This window comes from Dysidea avara, chromosome 1 (assembly GCF_963678975.1).
Source record: "Dysidea avara chromosome 1, odDysAvar1.4, whole genome shotgun sequence".
NCBI lineage: Eukaryota > Metazoa > Porifera > Demospongiae > Dictyoceratida > Dysideidae > Dysidea > Dysidea avara.
This window is the reverse complement of record NC_089272.1, coordinates 41,951,389-41,972,901: the sequence shown is the minus strand read 5'-3', so window position 1 is coordinate 41,972,901 and position 21,513 is coordinate 41,951,389. Positions and strand designations below refer to the sequence as shown.

General features: G+C 38.5%; 1 long non-coding RNA gene across 8 annotated transcripts in view; it reads right to left on the bottom strand.

The window, feature by feature from the left end:
* The window catches only part of LOC136264701 (uncharacterized), a 60,971-nt gene that overhangs the window by 23,627 nt on the left and 15,831 nt on the right, over positions 1 to 21,513 (bottom strand). Inside the window, exons 6-11 of one of the 8 annotated variants that reach the window (XR_010705288.1) lie at positions 20,697 to 20,957; positions 20,390 to 20,601; positions 20,202 to 20,332; positions 20,040 to 20,142; positions 19,836 to 19,990; positions 17,766 to 17,954 (exon numbers count right to left, since the gene is read on the bottom strand). This is a non-coding gene — a long non-coding RNA (uncharacterized lncRNA). Of the gene's footprint in view, positions 1 to 17,765; positions 17,955 to 19,658; positions 19,991 to 20,039; positions 20,143 to 20,201; positions 20,333 to 20,389; positions 20,602 to 20,696; positions 20,958 to 21,513 lie in introns of those variants that run through there. The other 7 variants (XR_010705292.1, XR_010705287.1, XR_010705290.1 and 4 more) reach the window with 7 other exon arrangements.

Sequence of the window (21,513 nt, the reverse complement as noted above, 5' to 3'; positions counted from 1 at the left end):
ATTTGTGCGTCTCTTAAATACAAAGTTCTGGCCTTCCAAGTTCATGGAATTGGATGTGGGTGGAAGACCCTTTTTTGTAAATCCGGTCACAATACTGTTGCATATAGATTTAGTATAAATCGGAATTTTGAGGGAGTGGGGGAATATAAATTAACACTTAGGTTGTTTGACTTTTGCAATTTAAAGGCTTAAAATGGTTTAATTGATAATTGTTAAGAATGCTAAGAACAATGCCTATCTATATAGCTAGCTGTACTATAACTTACCCCAATAGTTTAAGTAATTCATTGTTCAGCAAGGGAAGGAGGCACATGTCTCTCCAGGCCCACTTCCTTAGAATAGCCTATACTACCAACTCTCAGATTACGGATAAGATCCCAGGGGCGGCTCACCCCCTTCCCTCTACCTAGTGCATACACTTATTCTACTCGTGCATACACTTATTCTACTGAGTCTGTCAGTGAAGCATATAGCTGTAAGGGAAGCCTCAGCCTAGACGGAAGGAAGGGGAGATGCATTCGATGTGCTTCTTTTAAAGGAGGATAAGCTAATATCGCGATAGTGTGTAGAAACCTTATTGTAACTGGGAGCAGTGTAATAACGTGCATGCATAATGGCTTCAATTAATTGGCCAATTAACGCTGGGTGGCCACAAAAGCAAGCCAACCAGATATGGTATAGCTCAACAGTTTCAACTTTGGAAATTGGATTTGGTGATATCGAATTTCCAAAACTACAAAGTAAAAAACTTTAGCGCTTGGCGCGCGCAGCGCGCCAAGCGCTAAAGTTTTTTGCTTTGTAGGTATAATAATAGGATGATGGAAAGATACCTCTATCAGATAGAGGTATCTTTCCATCATCCTATTATTATACCTACAAAGCAAAAAACTTTAGCGCTTGGCGCGCTGCGCGCGCCAAGCGCTAAAGTTTTTTGCTTTGTAGTTTTGGAAATTCGATTTCACCAAATCCAATTTCCAAAGTTGAAACTGTTGAGCTTTACCATATCTGGTTGGCTTGCTTTTGTGGCCACCCAGCGTTAATTGGCCAATTAATTGAAGCCATTATGCATGCACGTTATTACACTGCTCTCAGTTACAATAAGGTTTCTACACACTATCGCGATATTAACTTATCCTCCTTTAAAAGAAGCACACTGAATGCATCTCCCCTTCCTTCCGTCTAGGCTGAGGCTTCCCTTACAGCTATATGCTTCACTGACAGACTCAGTAGAATAAGTGTATGCACGAGTAGAATAAGTGTATGCACGAGTAGAATAAGTGTATGCACTAGGTAGAGGGAAGGGGGTGAGCTACCCCTGGGATCTTATCCGTAATCTGAGAGTTGGTAGCATAGGCTATTCTAAGGAAGTGGGCCTGGAGAGACATGTGCCTCCTTCCCTTGCTGAGCAATGAATTACTTAAACTATTGGGGTAAGTTATAGTACAGCTAGCTATAGATAGGCATTGTTCTTAGCATTCTTAACAATTATCAATTAAACCATTTTAAGCCTTTAAATTGCAAAAGTCAAACAACCTAAGTGTTAATTTACATTCCCCCACTCCCTCAAAATTCCAATTTATACTAAATCTATATGCCATGCAACAGTATTGTGACCGGATTTACAAAAAAGGGTCTTCCACACACATCCAATTCCATGAACTTGGAAGGCCATAACTTTGTGTTTAAGAGACGCACAAATCTGAAATTTTCTCTAGCCATTACGCAATGTTGGCACTAACCACTGACCAAATTTCAGGTCAATAACTTGTTGTATTTCAATTGTATGGATCGTCAGAGTTGGTAAATTAGATGTGTGTGGAAGACCCCTTTTCGCAAATCCGGTCACATCTCCCCCAGGTCTAGAATCACCACTTAAGGTGGTAGGGTGCACCAGGGTAAAGTTCATGCACCGGTCCCTTTAATGTCAAGGTGGCATCTGCTTGGTAGAGTTTACTAGATGTGTTATAATATTATGGTAAGATTACCATGTACACTGTATTTCACCGCATACAAACATAATTTGTATTTCTAAATTTATTCACTGATGTAGATAGATATATTATGTTGTGCAGTTGAGGGAATATGACCCAGTGATGCTTATAAATTTTATAGGCATCAGTATGGAAAGTGATTGAGGATTCTTATTTTATGTAAAATATGATTACAGGACATTATGTATCATAAATACACCCTGTCCATATTTTCAAAATCAAGCCACTCTGCCCTTATTTAAAATCTAGTACGGATGGCAGCAGTATTCTACTCTGGTTTGATTGAGTAGTTGTATGCACCTGTGAAGTCCTGTGAACTGAAAGAAGACATTTTTCATACCTAGCAATTCAACTGCCTACCAGAGCAGCAAAAGTCAAATATACCTAATAGAACAGTCAACATTAGATTGACATGTTCACTACATTTCCTGTCACACTGACACATGCCACTACACACCAACTACTTTGTTATGACACACCACTCCATCATGGCCCTTTTCCTTGGCTTATTTCAAGTAAAAGCACTAACCACCTTGGATGCCGATCTAAATGTATGCTACTACAACAAGGCAATGCATTAAATTAAAAAATATTACACTAGAATGGGTGAAGCAGTTATCTTGTTAGGGTGATAAAAACAGGCTGTAACATAAGGTCATTCACTGGCATTGTTGATAACTCCAGTGTACAAATTTGTACTGGAGAAGCAAGAGGATAAAATAAACAAATAAAAGAAATTACAAAGTAAGCACATAATATTATAATTATTAAAGCACGTGGTCTGTGTGCACCACCAGTGGTTTAACCTTGGAACTAATACTACCCACAATATGTCAGTTATATTTTCATACTGCTCAGTTTAACTTAAATTAATTTTGTTAACACTTCCCAACAAAAATAATTATATACCTGTACGAGGGACCCAATGCAAGAAATCATATTGAGGATAAAACAATCAAATAATTGATACCATATATACCAAAGAATGGACTAGAGTTTCAACACACAAACTCTTTCCTTACATAATTCATTTAATAAAGTAAAATAAACCTGATAGAACAGTTACTATATTTACTACACACCCTATTACACTGACACATACCTCTACTCACCAAACACATCTTTATGACATACCACTCCATCTTAACTGCTACTGCTGACTTACCTGAAGCACAAGACACTATTGGGCCTGGATGCAGATATAGATGTACATTACAGCAACAAGGCAGGTAAAATCAAACTACACAAGCATGGGTGAGTAACTGATCTTGTTGACAGGCTCCATGCAAGCTACAGTGACCAAAATTGCAAAAAAAATACAAAGTCACATCATACTATTTTAACACATGTACAGGGTGATTCAGGGATCTAGTTAATACTCCAGTATACATACTTGTGCATGGTCTGGAGAAGCAAGAGTAGAAAATAAACAGATAGTGTGCAGCTCATCACAGTGTGCACCACCAGTAAAACTGAAACTACCAATAATTGCTCAGTTACTTTATTTCTTTCATATAGGTAAAATTTAAACTTAGATTTTTAACTATTCTGCCAAAAAAACCTGCATGAGGAATCCAATGCAGAAGTACTATGTAGGACAAAACATCATTGCAGAAAACGTACCATATGTTGGCACCAAAGAACGGACTATAGATTCCACTGCATTAACCTCTTAATTTCCTCACTTCTCAACCATGGTACATTCAAAATTTGCAGCAGAACACAATCATCGGACTACTGACTTGATGTCTGCATGATTACTGTATATTCTGCATGTATAATACATACAGTATTCAGTGTTGGTGATTCAATCACTTGAAGTGGTATCTCACTATAGTCAATGATGTATCAAACATCAAGTAGCTAGACTAGTCAATAGTGTCATGTAAACAGTCAATGGTGATCCATCAAGCATCAGTAGCTACAACAGACCAAGGTGGTGTATCAAACATCAAGAAGCTTTACTAGTCAATGGTGATGTGTAAACCATCTCACAATAGTCAATGATGTGTCAAATATCAAGTAGATGTAATTAATAGTCAATGGTGGTGTGTAACCCTTCTCAGAACAGTCTATATTGATGTTTGAATAGCTAGAATAGTCAATGCAGGTGTGTTAACTATTTCACAATAGTCAATGATGTGTCAAACATCAAGTAACTAGAATAGTCAATGGTCCGGTGGTGTGTAAACCATCTCACAACAGTTGATTGCCATGTGACGTGTCATACATCAAGAATCTAGAATGGTCAATGGTGGAGTGTTACACACCAACATTGGCTATTAAAGCTACTTGAAGTTTCATTGACTGTTGTGAGATGGTTTACATACAACCATTTACTATTCTAGCTACTTGATGTTTGACGCATCACATTGACTGTTGTAAGATGGTTTACACACAGTGTGTAAACCATCTCACTTACAGCAGTCCATGGTTATCTTTCAAGGATCAAGCAGCTAGAATAGTCAATAGTGTTATGTAAACCACCTCATAATAGTCAGTGAAGTGTCAGAGATCAAGTAGCTAGAATGGTCAATTGCCCACTGGTGTTAAACCATCTCACAACAGTCTATGGTAATGCATCAAGCATCACGTAGTTGGAATAGCAAAGGTTTACATGCCACCTGGTTACTTGATGTTTGATACATTATGTCTGATACTTGACATGGATTGAATCTACAGTGACACCTGTCTTAGTGGCCACCTGCTAAAAAGACCACCTCTAAAAAAAGTTTCTCTAGTTAGACATTTTTATGTTAACCCACCACAACCTTTGGCCTATGAAGGCCAAAAAGTTTCGGCCCGAAAACCATTTTAGACAAACATATGGACTCTGATATTATAAAGATTCTAGCTTATCACTGACTGTTACATTGAGATGATGATAATGGACACCTTCCAGCATAGAATTACCATGATATATACAGGTAGCTCTGTCTTCCGCTTTCGAAAATGAAGTGCATGTCTCTATAGGAAAAGTTTATTCCCCACTGTAAGTGTTGTATTGATATAATACTAAAATGCACGCTACTAAAGTCAGTTCAGTTGTTTACTAAAAGCTCAGTTTAACTCATAAATATGTATGGTGTACGGTGTAGCTACACTACATTACAACAATAGTCAACCACAACTCCTCAAATCAATAATATCCTGCTGGGATGTTATATATACAAGAAGTAATGTATGATAATATACAGGAAATGGTCAGTATAATGAGGTGATATTATTAATGAGGTCATAAAATGTACCTTAGCTGTGTTCCAGACCTACTTGACTTGGCCACTAAAAAAAAACAGTTTAAAGTCATTAGCTAGACATTACACTGCAGTTTTTTTACCCTGCTATTATCAGAATTCTTTTAAGACACACAAGATTACTGTAGTTGTACATTTATAATAGATCACCATATCATAATTTTTTGTTGTGCCATCATCGATCATTGAATTTGAGGTAGTCTACACACACAACCATTGACTATTCTAGCTACTTGGTGGTTGACTCTTAATCATCAACCATTGCATTGTGAGATAATTTTTAGACATATGACCATTGACTATTCTAGCTACTTGATGGTTGACACATCACCATCGATCATTGCATGTGAGGTGGTCTACACACATAACCACTGACTATTCTAGCTACTTGATAGTTGACACGGCACCATCGATCATTGCCTGTGAGGTGGTGTACACACACAACCACTGACTATTCTAGCTACTTGATGGTTGACACATCACCATTGATCATTGCCTGTGAGGTGGTCTATACACACAACCACTGACTATTCTAGCTACTTGATAGCTGACACATCACCATCGATCATTGCATGTGAGGTGGTCTACACTCACAACCATGCACTGACTATTCTAGCTACTTGATGGTTGACACATCACCATCGATCATTGCCTGTGAGGTGGTCTACACACACAACCACTGACTATTCTAGCTACTTGATGGTTGACACATCACCATCGATCATTGCATGTGAGGTGGTCTACACACACAACCACTGACTATTCTAGCTACTTGATGGTTGACACATCACCATCGATCATTGCCTGTGAGGTGGTCTACACACACAACCACTGACTATTCTAGCTACTTGATGGTTGACACATCACCATTGATCATTGCCTGTGAGGTGGTCTATACACACAACCACTGACTATTCTAGCTACTTGATGGTTGACACATCACCATCAATCATTGCATGTGAGGTGGTCTACACACACAACTACTGACTATTCTAGCTACTTGGTGGTTGACACATCACCATCAATCATTGCATGTGAGGTGGTCTACACAGACAACCATTGACCATTCTAGCTACTTGATGGTTGACACATCACCATCAATCATTGCATGTGAGGTGGTCTACACAGACAACCATTGACCATTCTAGCTACTTGATGGTTGACACATCACCATCAATCATTGCATGTGAGGTGGTCTACACAGACAACTACTGACCATTCTAGCTACTTGATGGTTGACACATCTTTAGTATACATACATCCATATAAAAATAACATCAAAATGGATATCTCGACCCCTGATTAGAGTAAAAGCTAAAGGTCCCCCTGATTACAGTAAAGGTGGCAGTGCTATCCTTTAATAGTTTGATAGATGTATCATGCTTATCATTTAAATGACCTTAAGTACACTGTCATCCTCTGCATTTATGTTGACACAAAAAAATCCTCTCTTATTCTAGCTCGTGCTACCAGGTGTAAAAGACAAAAGAAGAAAACTTTGACTCATTAGCCTTTTTGCTTTAGATGCTATCATAACATTATCAAGCATAATATCTTACGTGCCATCTTTATGGTCTACATGCAGTGACATTCTGATTTAAGGAGATGCCCATCTCATACGGGTCAGACACCAGTGAGCCACACAAAATGTGCCCTCTCAAATTTGCTTCCAGTCCCACCAATCCAACAGGGTTACTGTCACTATGACTATTAGACCAGTACAGAGTTCGAGTCTAAAAATCTGAAGCTGCATCTGAATCAATTTTGATGTTGACATTGAATCTGGATCATCAAATGAGTCAGATTGATGGACCGACATTGAATTAGACCATTATATTATGTATCATATTACTGACATCACTTATTTACCAAAGTATCATGATGTCACATTTGAGAATCACAATATTTAAAACCAAAATGTAGAAATTTCAAACATTGGTCACAATACCACTGCTGGATGACTCCACTTTTGTTGGAATTTTAAAGATATACAAGATTACACCAATTACGCATGTATAATACTGCAGATAAACTAGATTCAGTGAAAAAGTAACATACATGTACAAGATTCTTACAGTTGTGCTTTAAGCTGCATGGTTATAGCAATAAAACATAAAAGTCCATTACGAAACATTGTTTTGTTATTGTTCACTAAGCTGTGAAAAATATCTTCAAAGCATGGCGATTGTTCAGTAAATGTTGTCTCCATCCTAGTAGTCACCAAATCCTCCCATTCTGCCAATGGATCTTGTCCGAGCTCACTGAACAGTACCTCCATTCTCTTCATATTGTCTGCCAGCTTCGTTGGCTGCTGGGACCACGGAATTGTCAATAGGTTTTGTCTGATTGTTTTGAGCCATCAGCACGTTTGGAATACCCCTGCCTGTACAAAAAGAAATGATGATATAACTTATAAGATTTAGTGACAGATATGCATAAACACTGTGCATTAATTTTTTTTGATATACCTCGGATCCGATGCTCATTCCAGGCAGCCACAAAATTTTTCATCCCTACTTGGCTAACTTGGATGCTATACCAGGAGACACAAAATTTGACATCGTCATGATGATGTTCCAAGTTAAAATCGTGGTTTTCTTGCATTCAATTAGGATGGCCTTAATCGGATAGCTTACCCTTCCATTGAGTTCAACCCGGATCCTTTCAACCACATGATTCTATTATACAAAAGTCAACACGTTATCCAATGCTAACAAGTACACTGTATAGCGTAATAGTGTGTATGTACTGCTTGTTAATTAAAATTTAATTTTACATCAATGCTAATATTTTATCCGATCTTTAAAATGTATCAAAGTTATTTATCCTGTATGTGTATCCAATTGAAATATCTACTTTAGCTAATTGCTGACATTGTTAATTTTACTATCAGAAGGTTAAGGTTATTTCATCACGTCACAAAATCTCACCTGGGTTGAGGATGTTTGCAAATGAGGTAGTGCAGAAGGGTTTCTTCTATATTCTGCCAGCTGTTCCTGCATGTACAGCATTAGATACCACTACTTCCCGTGATCAACCCTGAGTTTATCCCACATTCCATAGTGGCAGATGATCTGTCTAAACAATAATAAACAGACACTTGTACATATACATGAGATGGTAGTATGTACAGTACATATAGCACGTATTATACTTGTAGTGCGTAACGTAATACCTGTATATACACTGTCTCGTAAACAGTGTAGTTGTTTTGATTGGCATAGTAGTAAACGCCACAATTTTACAGCTAAATCCTTCAACTGCACATATGTGCACTGCTCTGAACATCACATTCTTCTCGTTTTGGTCGATGTGCAGTTTCTGACCAAAATAATCTGCCTGGTAGGTTCCAGGGTTTGTCATCCGAGCAACAGAGTGTCGGCAGGCTTGAGAGTACAGAGGCGAAACAAGCCTCAGAGACTCCCCTACTCTCTTCTCTCCAGCTTTGAGTCCTTCGGATGCCAATACCCTAGTCAATGTTCGACGTCCATACACTGGACCCACCTAGTTTTCAAATGTTAGACAAATCTGATAATACTAACAATGAAACAAACTAAACAATGTAATATTATTTGTTGTATTTTTTTTCATGTTAAGATAGATAATATCACTTTATCACTTATCCAATCCAATTGCATATTACTGTATATGTGACTGGATCTACGAAAACCGTTCTTATCGCCCAAGACAGGAAGTTTGATTTTTTTACACAAACACAAAGCTTAATGAATGCACTATCAAGTTTCACTGCCACAGTCGACCAGAGTAAAGTGGTCTGCTTTTGCTGGCTGCTTTTCTAGAGCACAGTGGCGAGCCGTACGTGTGGTCTGGGGTCTTGATGGAGCCCTGGCCGACCAGGAGATGGCTGTGTGTGGCTGTACAGCTCTGTGGTGTTGGACAATGACCTGTGCTGTAAATTTCCTTTCATTTTAGCCAGTTCTGAGCCCTGAATGGCCTATAACTTGGCCTAATTCATCCTAGCACGTTTCTTTTCAATTTTTGAACACCATCTTGCCCGCCTTCCAGGGCCCCCGCCTCCCACCCCTTCTGGAGCTCGCCTTCCAGGGCCCCCGCCTCCCATCCCTTCTGGAGCTCGCCTTCCAGGGCCCCCGCCTCCCACCCCTTCTGGAGCTCGCCTGATACAGACAACCTAGGTTTAAAAACTATCTAAAATGGCGGGAAACTTAGCTGTTGACTACTTCTTCAGTGGATGATCAGGAAGGTAAGAAATTGTTGTGAAACGTGTGAAAATTTGGTATGCGTAGCTACCACCATTGGCCGGCTACAACACACAGAATATTTAAAACCGACGTTTCTCGATACTTTTAAATGGGCGATAAGACCGGTTTTCCCAGAGACAGTCACATTTTGGTTTTAAATATTGTGATTCTCAAATGTGACATCATGATACTTTGTTAAATAAGTGATGTCAGTAATATGATACATAATATAATGGTCTAATTCAATGTCGGTCCATCAATCTGACTCATTTGATGATCCAGATTCAATGTCAACATCAAAATTGATTCAGATGCAGCTTCAGATTTTTAGGCTTGAACTCTGTACTGTTCTAATAGTCATAGTGACAGTAACCCTGTTGGATTGGTGGGACTGGAAGCAAATTTGAGAGGGCACATTTTGTGTGGCTCACTGGTATCTGACCCGTATGAGATGGGCATCTCCTTAAATCAGAATGTCACTGCATGTAGACCATAAAGATGGCACGTAAGATATTATGCTTGATAATGTTATGATAGCATCAAAAGCAAAAAGGCTAATGGGTCAAAGTTTTCTTCTTTTGTCTTTTATACCTGGTAGCACGAGCTAGAATAAGAGAGGATTTTTTGTGTCAACATAAATGCAGAGGATGACAGTGTACTTAAGGTCATTTAAATGATAAGCATGATACATATATCAAACTATTAAAGGATGGCACTGCCACCTTTACTGTAATCAGGGGGACCTTTAGTTTTTACTCTAATCAGGGGTCGAAATATCCATTTTGATATTGTTTTTATATGGATGTATGTATACTAAAGATGTGTCAACCATCAAGTAGCTAGAATGGTCAGTAGTTGTCTGTGTAGACCACCTCACATGCAATGATCAATGGTGATGTGTCAACTATCAAGTAGCTAGAATAGTCAGTGGTTGTGTGTGTAGACCACCTCACATGCAATGATCAATGGTGATGTGTCAACCATCAAGTAGCTAGAATAGTCAGTGGTTGTCTGTGTAGACCACCTCACAGGCAATGATCAATGGTGATGTGTCAACAATCAAGTAGCTAGAATAGTCAGTGGTTGTGAGTGTAGACCACTTCACAGGCAATGATCAATGGTGATGTGTCAACAATCAAGTAGCTAGAATAGTCAGTGGTTGTGTGTGTAGACCACTTCACAGGCAATGATCAATGGTGATGTGTCAACAATCAAGTAGCTAGAATAGTCAGTGGTTGTGAGTGTAGACCACCTCACATACAATGATCAATGGTGATGTGTCAACCATCAAGTAGCTAGAATAGTCAGTGGTTGTGAGTGTAGACCACCTCACATGCAATGATCAATGGTGATGTGTCAACTATCAAGTAGCTAGAATAGTCAGTGGTTGTGTGTGTAGACCACTTCACAGGCAATGATCAATGGTGATGTGTCAAACATCAAGTAGCTAGAATAGTCAGTGGTTGTGAGTGTAGACCACCTCACATGCAATGATCAATGGTGATGTGTCAACTATCAAGTAGCTAGAATAGTCAGTGGTTGTGTGTGTAGACCACTTCACAGGCAATGATCAATGGTGATGTGTCAAACATCAAGTAGCTAGAATAGTCAGTGGTTGTGAGTGTAGACCACCTCACATGCAATGATCAATGGTGATGTGTCATATATCAAGTAGCTAGAATAGTCAGTGCCACTCAGTGGTTGTGTGTGTAGACCACTTCACAGGCAATGATCAATGGTGATGTGTCAAACATCAAGTAGCTAGAATAGTCAGTGGTTGTGAGTGTAGACCACCTCACAGGCAATGATCGATGGTGATGTGTCAACCATCAAGTAGCTAGAATAGTCAATGATCGTATGATTGAAAATCATCTCACAATGCAATGTTTAATGATGAAGAGTCAACCACCAAGTAACTAGAATAGTCAGTAGTTGTCTGTGTAGACCACCTCACATGCAATGATCGATGGTGATGTGTCAACCATCAAGTAGCTAGAATAGTCAGTGGTTGTGTGTGTAGACCACCTCACAGGCAATGATCGATGGTGACGTGTAAACTACCAAGTAGTTAGAATAGTCAGTGGTAATGTGTGTAGACCACCTCACATGCAATGATCGATGGTGATGTGTCAACCATCAAGTAGCTAGAATAGTCAATGGTTGTGTGTGTAGACTACCTCAAATTCAATGATCGATGATGGCACAACAAAAAATTATGATATGGTGATCTATTATAAATGTACAACTACAGTAATCTTGTGTGTCTTAAAAGAATTCTGATAATAGCAGGGTAAAAAAACTGCACTGCAATGTCTAGCTAATGACTTTTGACAGTTTTAAACTGTTTTTTTAGTGGCCAAGTCAAGTAGGTCTGGAACACAGCTAAGGTACATTTTATGACCTCATTAATAATATCACCTCATTATACTGACCATTTCCTGTATATTATCATACATTACTCTTGTATATATAACATCCCAGCAGGATATTATTGATTTGAGAAGTTGTGGTTGACTATTGTTGTGATGTAGTGTAGCTACACCGTACACCATGCATATTTATGAGTTACACTGAGCTTTTGGTAAACAACTGAACTGACTTTAGTAGCGTGCATTTTAGTATTATATCAATACAACACTTACAGTGGGGAATAAACTTTTTCTATAGAGACATTCACTTCATTTTCGAAAGCAGAAGACAGAGCTACCTGTATATATCATAGTAATTCTATGCTGGAAGGCGTCCATTATCATCATCTCAATGTAACAGTCAGTGATAAGCTAGAATCTTTATAATATCAGAGTCCATCTGTTTGTCTTTCAGGCCGAAACTTTTTGGCCTTCATAGGCCAAAGGTTGTGGTGGGTTAACATAAAAATCTCTAACTAGAGAACCTTTTCTTGAGGTGGGCTTTTTAGCAGGTGGTCACTAAGACAGGTGTCACTGTAGATTCAATCCATGTCAAGTATCAGACGTAAAGTAGCTAGAGTAGTAAATGGTGTATGTAAACCATCTCACAACAGTCCGTGGTAATGTATCAAACATCAAGTAACCAGGTGGCATGTAAACCTTTGCTATTCCAACTACGTGATGCTTGATGCATCACCATAGACTGTTGTGAGATGGTTTAACACCAGTGGGCAATTGACCATTCTAGCTACTTGATCTCTGACACTTCACTGACTATTATGAGGTGGTTTACACAACACTATTGACTATTCTAGCTGCTTGATCCTTGAAAGATAACCATGGACTGCTGTAAGTGAGATGGTTTACACACTGTGTGTAAACCATCTCACAACAGTCAATGTGATGCGTCAAACATCAAGTAGCTAGAATAGTAAATGGTTGTATGTAAACCATCTCACAATAGTCAATGTAACTTCAAGTAGCTTTAATAGCCAATGTTGGTGTGTAACACCCCACCATTGACCATTCTAGATACTTGATGTATGACACATCACATGGCGATCAACTGTTGTGAGATGGTTTACACACCACCGGACCATTGACTATTCTAGTTACTTGATGTTTGACACATCATTGACTATTGTGAAATAGTTAACACACCTACATTGACTATTCTAGCTATTCAAACATCAATATAGACTGTTCTGAGAAGGGTTACACACCACCATTGACTATTAATTACATCTACTTGATATTTGACACATCATTGACTATTGTGAGATGGTTTACACATCACCATTGACTAGTAAAGTTTCTTGATGTTTGATACACCACCTTGGTCTGTTGTAGCTACTGATGCTTGATGGATCACCATTGACTGTTATGTGATGGTTTACATGACACTATTGACTAGTTTAGCTACTTGATGTTTGATACATCATTGACTATAGTGAGATACCACTTCAAGTGATTGAATCACCAACACTGAATACTGCATATGTATGTATTGTACATGCAGAATATACAGTAATCATGCAGACATCAAGTCAGTAGTCCGATGATTGTGTTCTGCTGCAAATTTTGAATGTACCATGGTTGAGAAGTGAGGAAATTAAGAGGTTAATGCAGTGGAAACTATAGTCCGTTCTTTGGTGCCAACATATGGTACGTTTTCTGCAATGATGTTTTGTCCTACATAGTACTTCTGCATTGGATTCCTCATGCAGATTTTTTTGGCAGAATAGTTAAAATTCTAATTATAAATTTTACCTATATGAAAGAAATAAAGTAACTGAGCAATTATTGGTAGTTTCAGTTTTACTGGTGGTGCACACTGTGATGAGCTGCATACTATGTGTTTACTTTCTACTCTTGCTTCTCCAGACCAAGTACAAGTTTGTATACTGGAGTATTAACTAGGTCCCTGAATCACCCTGTACATGTGTTAAAATAGTATGATGTGACTTTGTATTTTTTTTGCAATTTTCGTCACTGTGGCTTGCATGGAGCCTGTCAACAAGATCAGTTACTCACCCATGCTTGTGTAGTTTGATTTTACCTGCCTTGTTGCTGTAATGTACATCTATATCTGCATCCAGGCCCAATAGTGTCTTGTGCTTCAGGTAAGTCAGCAGCAGCAGTTAAGATGGAGTGGTATGTCATAAAGATGTGTTTGGTGAGTAGAGGTATGTGTCAGTGTAATAGGGTGTGTAGTAAATATAGTAACTGTTCTATCAGGTTTATTTTACTTTATTAAATGAATTATGTAAGGAAAGAGTTTGTGTGTTGAAACTCTAGTCCATTCTTTGGTATGGTATCAATTATTTGATTGTTTTATCCTCAATATGATTTCTTGCATTGGGTCCCTTGTACAGGTATATAATTATTTTTTGTTGGGAAGTTTTAGCAAAATTAATTTAAGTTAAATTGAGCAGTATGAAAATATAACTGACATATTGTGGGTAGTATTAGTTCCAAGGTTAAACCACTGGTGGTGCACACAGACCACATGCTTTAATAATTATAATATTATGTGCTTACTTTGTAATTTCTTTTATTTGTTTATTTTATCCTCTTGCTTCTCCTGTACACTGGAGTTATCAACAATGCCAGTGAATGACCTTATGTTACAGCCTGTTTTTATCACCCTAACAAGATAACTGCTTCACCCATTCTAGTGTAATATTTTTTATTTTAATACATTGCCTTGTTGTAGTAGCATACATTTAGATCGGCATCCAAGGTGGTTAGTGCTTTTACTTGAAATAAGCCAAGGAAAAGGGCCATGATGGAGTAGTGTGTCATAACAAAGTAGTTGGTGTGTAGTGGCATGTGTCAGTGTGACAGAAAATGTAGTGAACATGTCAATCTAATGTTGACTGTTCTATTAGGTATATTTGACTTTTGTTGCTCTGGTAGGCAGTTAAATTGCTAGGTATAAAAAATGTCTTCTTTCAGTTCACAGGACTTCACAGGTGCACACAACTACTCAATCAAACCAGAGTAGAATACTGCTGCCATCCGTACTAGATTTTAAATAAGGGCAGAGTGGCTTGATTTTGAAAATATGGACAGGGTGTATTTATGATACATAATGTCCTGTAATCATATTTTACACAAAATAAGAATCCTCAATCATTTTCCATACTGATGCCTATAAAATTTATAAGCATCACTGGGTCATATTCCCTCAACTGCACAACATATATATCTATCTACATCAGTGAATAAATTTAGAAATACAAATTATGTTTGTATGCAGTGAGATACAGTGTACATGGTAATCTTACCATAATAATAACACATCTAGTAAACTCTATACCAAGCAGATGCCACCTTGACATTAAAGTGACCGGTGCATGAACTTTACCCTGGTGCACCCTACCAGGTGATTCTAGACCTGGGGGAGATGTCACCGGATTTGCGAAAAGGGGTCTTCCACACACATCTAATTTACCAACTTTGACGATCCATAAAATTGAAATACAACAAGTTATTGACCTGAAATTTGGTCAGTGGTTAGTGCCAACATTGCGTAATGGCTAGGGAAAATTTCAGATTTGTGCGTCTCTTAAACACAAAGTTATGGCCTTCCAAGTTCATGGAATTGGATGTGTGTGGAAGACCCTTTTTTGTAAATCCGGTCACAATACTGTTGCATGGCATATAGATTTAGTATAAATTGGAATTTTGAGGGAGTGGGGGAATGTAAATTAACACTTAGGTTGTTTGACTTTTGCAATTTAAAGGCTTAAAATGGTTTAATTGATAATTGTTAAGAATGCTAAGAACAATGCCTATCTATAGCTAGCTGTACTATAACTTACCCCAATAGTTTAAGTAATTCATTGCTCAGCAAGGGAAGGAGGCACATGTCTCTCCAGGCCCACTTCCTTAGAATAGCCTATGCTATAGACGGGTTGCCTTTTTAAGGTGTGGTCGTTTTACCGTAAATTTTCCACATACTTTCCGAATTCGCTAAGTCAAAAATGTATTACGGCTAATGGAGAAAATGAACGTTTCGGTTAACTTTAGCAAGCAAGAGTTAGCCAGCCTTCAGAACAAAGTATGTTATAGAGAAAGGTTCGAGCTATAACATATCCAGCGTGTAAGGTGAAGGCTGAACGAGAAGATGCTTTTCTCTCAATCTCGGGTTTTGGGATAGCGATAAAACTCGTTGAAAACATTATTTGTAAGACTTTGCTACTACTTAGAATGATAGATTGGATGATTTTAACTCACCTTGTACCTTTGAAGAATCAAAAACGTTTGTCAAACTATTTTTAAAAATGGGTTTTTTGTTGACTTCTTGACCAACATTGTAATCATGCGTAAAACGGAAAGTCGCGTTTTCTCGCGTTACACAAGGGACACGCCCTAAATAGGCAACCCGTCTATATACCAACTCTCAGATTACGGATCAGATCCCAGGGGTAGCTCACCCCCTTCCCTCTACCTAGTGCATACACTTATTTTACTCGTGGCATACACTTATTCTACTGAGTCTGTCAGTGAAGCATATAGCTATAAGGGAAGCCTTAGCCTAGACGGAAGGAAGGGGAGATGCATTCAGTGTGCTTCTTTTAAAGGAGGATAAGCTAATATCGCGATAGTCTGTAGAAACCTTATTGTAACTGAGAGCAGTGTAATAACGTGTATGCATAATGGCTTCAATTAATTGGCCAATTAACGAAGGGTGGCCACAATAGCCAGCCAACCAGATATGGTAAAGCTCAACAGTTTCAACTTTGGAAATTGGATTTGGTGAAATTGAATTTCCAAAACTACAAAGCAAAAAACTTTAGCGCTTGGCGCGCGCAGCGCGCCAAGCGCTAAAGTTTTTTGCTTTGTAGGTATAATAATAGGATGATGGAAAGATACCTCTATCGACTTGCTATGATAATGAAAGTAGCTATCAATATCAGATACAATGGAAAGAATAACTGTAGCCACATCTTAGCATAACTGTCTATCCCATTGTAATAACATGTCTCAATACCCAAATCTAAGTTGATGAAAGAGATGAACACTTTAAGAGGTTTGATAACGGGATCTTTCCATCATCCAATTATTACTACATAAAAGCATTAAACTTTAGTGCTTTGCTCACACAGCGCGCAACGAGCTAAAGTCTTATTCTTTTGAAGTTTTGAAAATTGGATTTCGCCAAATCCAATTTCCAAATTTGAGCTTTTAAGCTTAACCATGTCTGGTTTGCTTGGCTTTTGTGGCCACCCAGCGTTAATTGCTCCATTAATTGAAGCCATTATACGCATACACCATTACAATATTCTGAGTGGCTAGCTATAAGGTTTCTATACAGCATTGCGATACTACCCGGCTTTAGCTAATCCCAAAAAACACATCGTGAATACCTCTCCCCCTCTATTCACTTTCATACATGGGGCTGGACAGCCTTTGACTAGGTCTAGGTTATGTCAGTGCACGAGGCTTCCCTTTTAGCCATGCATGTCTCCGGGACGGCTTGTGAGGCAGCTGCCTCATAAAATTTTAGTAAACTGATAAGGCATTCAAAGATTGCAATAAATTTTAATGAACTGTATGTTATCTAGTTTACTTGATACAATGCTGAGTGAAGACTTCAGTAGTAATTCTAGGTAGATTTCAGAAATTTGACATGCAGGATCGATATACCCTAATAGAGCAGTCAGCGTATTAAAAAATCCTGGCAAAGCCCTTGATCTCACTGATCATGACTTGGCAGAGCAAGTGCCATGCATGTGGGAAGGGGTTGCCCCACGATCTGAAAAGATGGTAGATGATCTTGAAAGATGCTAAAGTTTTATATACCCTTAAGCTTACTAAATTTCACTGGCTCCCATCCGAGCTACCAACAATGTTACCTGAACAAAATCTTAGCTATTTTTTCGAATACATAATATTGATCATAGGCACAATCAAAGTATTTTTATAATAATTTACAGCAAAATTTATTCTGTACACTTAAAAATAGGCGCTTGTTCAATCCATCATAAAGCCTTCCACTAAGCTGCACATCCACCACCATAGATTCTGAGGACTTTAAGCCAATACCACCAGTGGTAGAAGGCCGCCACAAACCTGCAAAAAGACAGAAAACATGTATTGCCTACATGCACAGTGGACAACAGTTGTGCAGAAAAACATACAACTTTCTGCATAGTGTGGGGAAACACAGGGTTCCAGCCATTAAGAAGAGTTATCTCAATAATGGTCTATGTCCCCGGACTCATGGAAACAGCAAAGTTACCCCACACAATGCACTTTCTTTTAAGCACATCACCAACCTGGTAAAGTTCATACAGAACTATTCAGAACAGAATTCCATTCTGTTGCGTGCCGAATTCCCCGGGTACAAGAGGGATGACATAAAGCTGCTACCTACATCTAAAAGCAATAAGGTAAGCAAAACATACTCATATAAGTGGTCACCTTCAGACCAATATTTTAAACAGGCAGTTTATGTACAAATTCTCCATTAGAGAATTTTATTTAGCTGTAATGGCCTTTATAAACAGGTAGCCGCTATGACAAATTTCACTGTATAGTGCGTCAGAGAATGCTACTAGTGATGCTAGCCATAAGTTAAGTTTGTCTCCTTCCTCATGAACCTAATTAACCCACACCAAGCAGCTGTTAATACAAAAAGTTAGCCACAGCATTCTAACACAGATATAGTATGGGCAGGATTCACAACAGTGATGTCATTCCATAGGAACTAATAGTTTATGTACCAACAATACTCATTACAGGTTCAGACTTTGAGTGGTCATATCTTACTAACTTGAGTTGGTATCTCTGTGAATTTACTTTTTTTCAATGTTTCATTGGGAGAGTGCAATCAAATCACAGCAGTGCACTACCGGTTTGTCTCTGAACTTCATCACCTTGGTTGCCCAGGCATGGCACCAATAATTGTGTGGTGCTATTACTCAGGACAAAGACAAAGTACAATTTTTTTTGGTATTAACTAACTCCACAATGGTTGAAGATTTGTATGAAGGTCATATTTTGTAAACTGGTCAACCCTTAACGACAAGTCTAACCCGTGACAAGGATTGTCCGTAGTGACGTCACTGTTGTCAATCCCTATTTTATACTATATTATTTATGACATGGGAGGCGACCACTGTCATTCCAGTAACAGCATTTTCCCAAGTTTACAGTATATAGCTACTTTGTACTGCATGGAAAAGACAATATGTGGTAGTGCTTTTGTTCTCCCACAAAAAAAATGCAATAATGTAGCTGCTTATGTACTTATATACAACTTAGCTTATTTCTCAGCAACTTCTCTAAAGCCAATGGACTATGTATGAAAAGCCTTTTATCAAGAATTCATTATAAGTATTATGAATTAAGTATTATTACTTGTGAAACATTGCAGAAGTTAAAACATTCTTTGTATTATTGTATAGAAAATATGGCAGCGATACAAGGAATGCTGTTTAACTGAAAGTGCTGCTGCCTTGGGTTTAGGTCCTGTGGCCTACAGGACATTTTGCAAATATTGGCAGGACTTGCTCCCGCACGTTATCATCAGCAAGCCACGCAGTGACTTATGCTGGACATGCCAGCAAAATAGTACTGCTATTATGAAGGTCACCAACCGATCAGACCACAAAAAAGAGAGGGTATTTTCATATTCTGGCAATCTACAATCTGACACTTAACTATAAAGGATGTAAAATTCTACAGGTCTAGCTAGCTATCAGAAATATCTTGGGTTAGAAGTGTCAGATTAGAGAGATTACCCTGCATAAATTTACTGGTTATATAACACACTATACAATGGATTGTGTGTATGGTACAAAGTCTATAGACAATGAAAATAACATATTTTGTTCCATTCTGAAGACCAGAATTAAAAAAACAAAAACAAAAAAACAAGAGATGACATTGAACCACATCCATCGTACAGTATGTTATACACTGGATTTAGACATCACTGTATTTTTGTACCTTCTTCAGGTGATACGCTTGGCTAGGGACCATCTTAAAATCATCAGTGAGGAGAGGACTGCATATCGGACCATATGCAAGACAACTCGACAAAACTTGAAAGACCAGTTTGAAGTAGACGGAACCCTCCAACTGAGTACAGAAGTGAAAAGGCACTACAGCTTTGACATGGCGCAGCAGGTAAAAATGTTCACTGTAACTTACATACACATGTTCGTTTCCAATAGGTGCATTATCCAAGCGACCCTTTCCAGCCAGGACCTGTGTACTTCCTTACGCCACGCAAATGTGCCATCTCCGGTGTATGCTGCGAGGTTATACCACGGCAAGTAAGCACTGTAGCTGTTTTCAAAAGCAAACCAATACCTCCCATACTGTGCTGGTGACATATTTGATAGATGAATCATTCAACGTTGGAAAAGGTGCTAATTCAATCATCACTTTTTTGCCAACCATGGATTAGGGGAGACATCGGTCCACTTGCACGCAGATAATTGCTGTGGACAAAATAAAAACAGATACATGATGGGATACCTAATGTGGCGTGTACTCACTGGCTTACATCGGGAGATAAAAATATCATTCCTACCAGTGGGTCATACAAAGTTCACATCTGATTGGTGCTTTGGACTTGACTTGCAAAGCAGACCTTTCGCCGCACAAAGGTTGGCAGTCTGGATGACATTGCCAATGTGATCAGCACCTCTTCATTTGTCAATGTTCCACAACTAGTAGGCACTCTTGAAGGGGATTACTTTGTTCCAACCTACAAATGGAGTGAGTTCTTTGAGGAGCACACAAAGAAAACTGCTTTAAAAGGGATTACCCAAATGCAGCATTTTCATATTAAAGCTACCTCACCTGGCACAGTATTTGTGAAGAGCTCCAACTCTGGCAATGAGTGCCAAATTGTGTTGGTGAAGGATTCGTTGTGGCATCCCTCACCCCATTGTCTGCCATCTCAGGTTGTACCAGATGGATTAAGTACAGATTGTCAATACTACCTATTTCAGAAGATCCGCGAAATTTGTCCAGATTATGCCAAAGATCTTGTTTGCCCTCAACCAACAATGGCGCGTGATAGTTGATCATCTACCTTGTGTATAAAGCATCAAGTAGCAACTACAAATATAAATAAGACCTGCTTTAAAAATGATCACATGATCAAGGGCATGGCATCAAGTAACAACTACAAATATAAATAAGACCTGCTTTAAAAATGATCACATGATCAATGGCATGACCAGGGGGATTCTTACGGTTTGGACCAATCTGCCTTTTTGTGCCAGAATTTTTAAAATCTTGTCAAAACATGATTGAATGAATGATTGTTCAATTTTCAATCAATTATCAAAACAACTATTGGCAGGAATGTTTCTAGAAAATAATTTCAGGTGAGGCAAAACAGGTCTTTCAAGGCAGGAGGAGGGGCAGAACTTAAAAGACGTTGGGGCACTTTTTCAATTGACATGTAGATCACAGCCTATGAATACTAATTGCTTGTAAAATTACATGGCCATTAGACATAGAGATGTACCGTCATAGTGTGTGAAGCAAGCATGGTGGGACGTATAACACAATGGGACTGAGGTATTGACTGGAAAAGTGCAGAAGAATGAAAACTGATCAAAATTCACATTCCTACAGGGTGATATCACAACTTGTCTATTGGAAATGT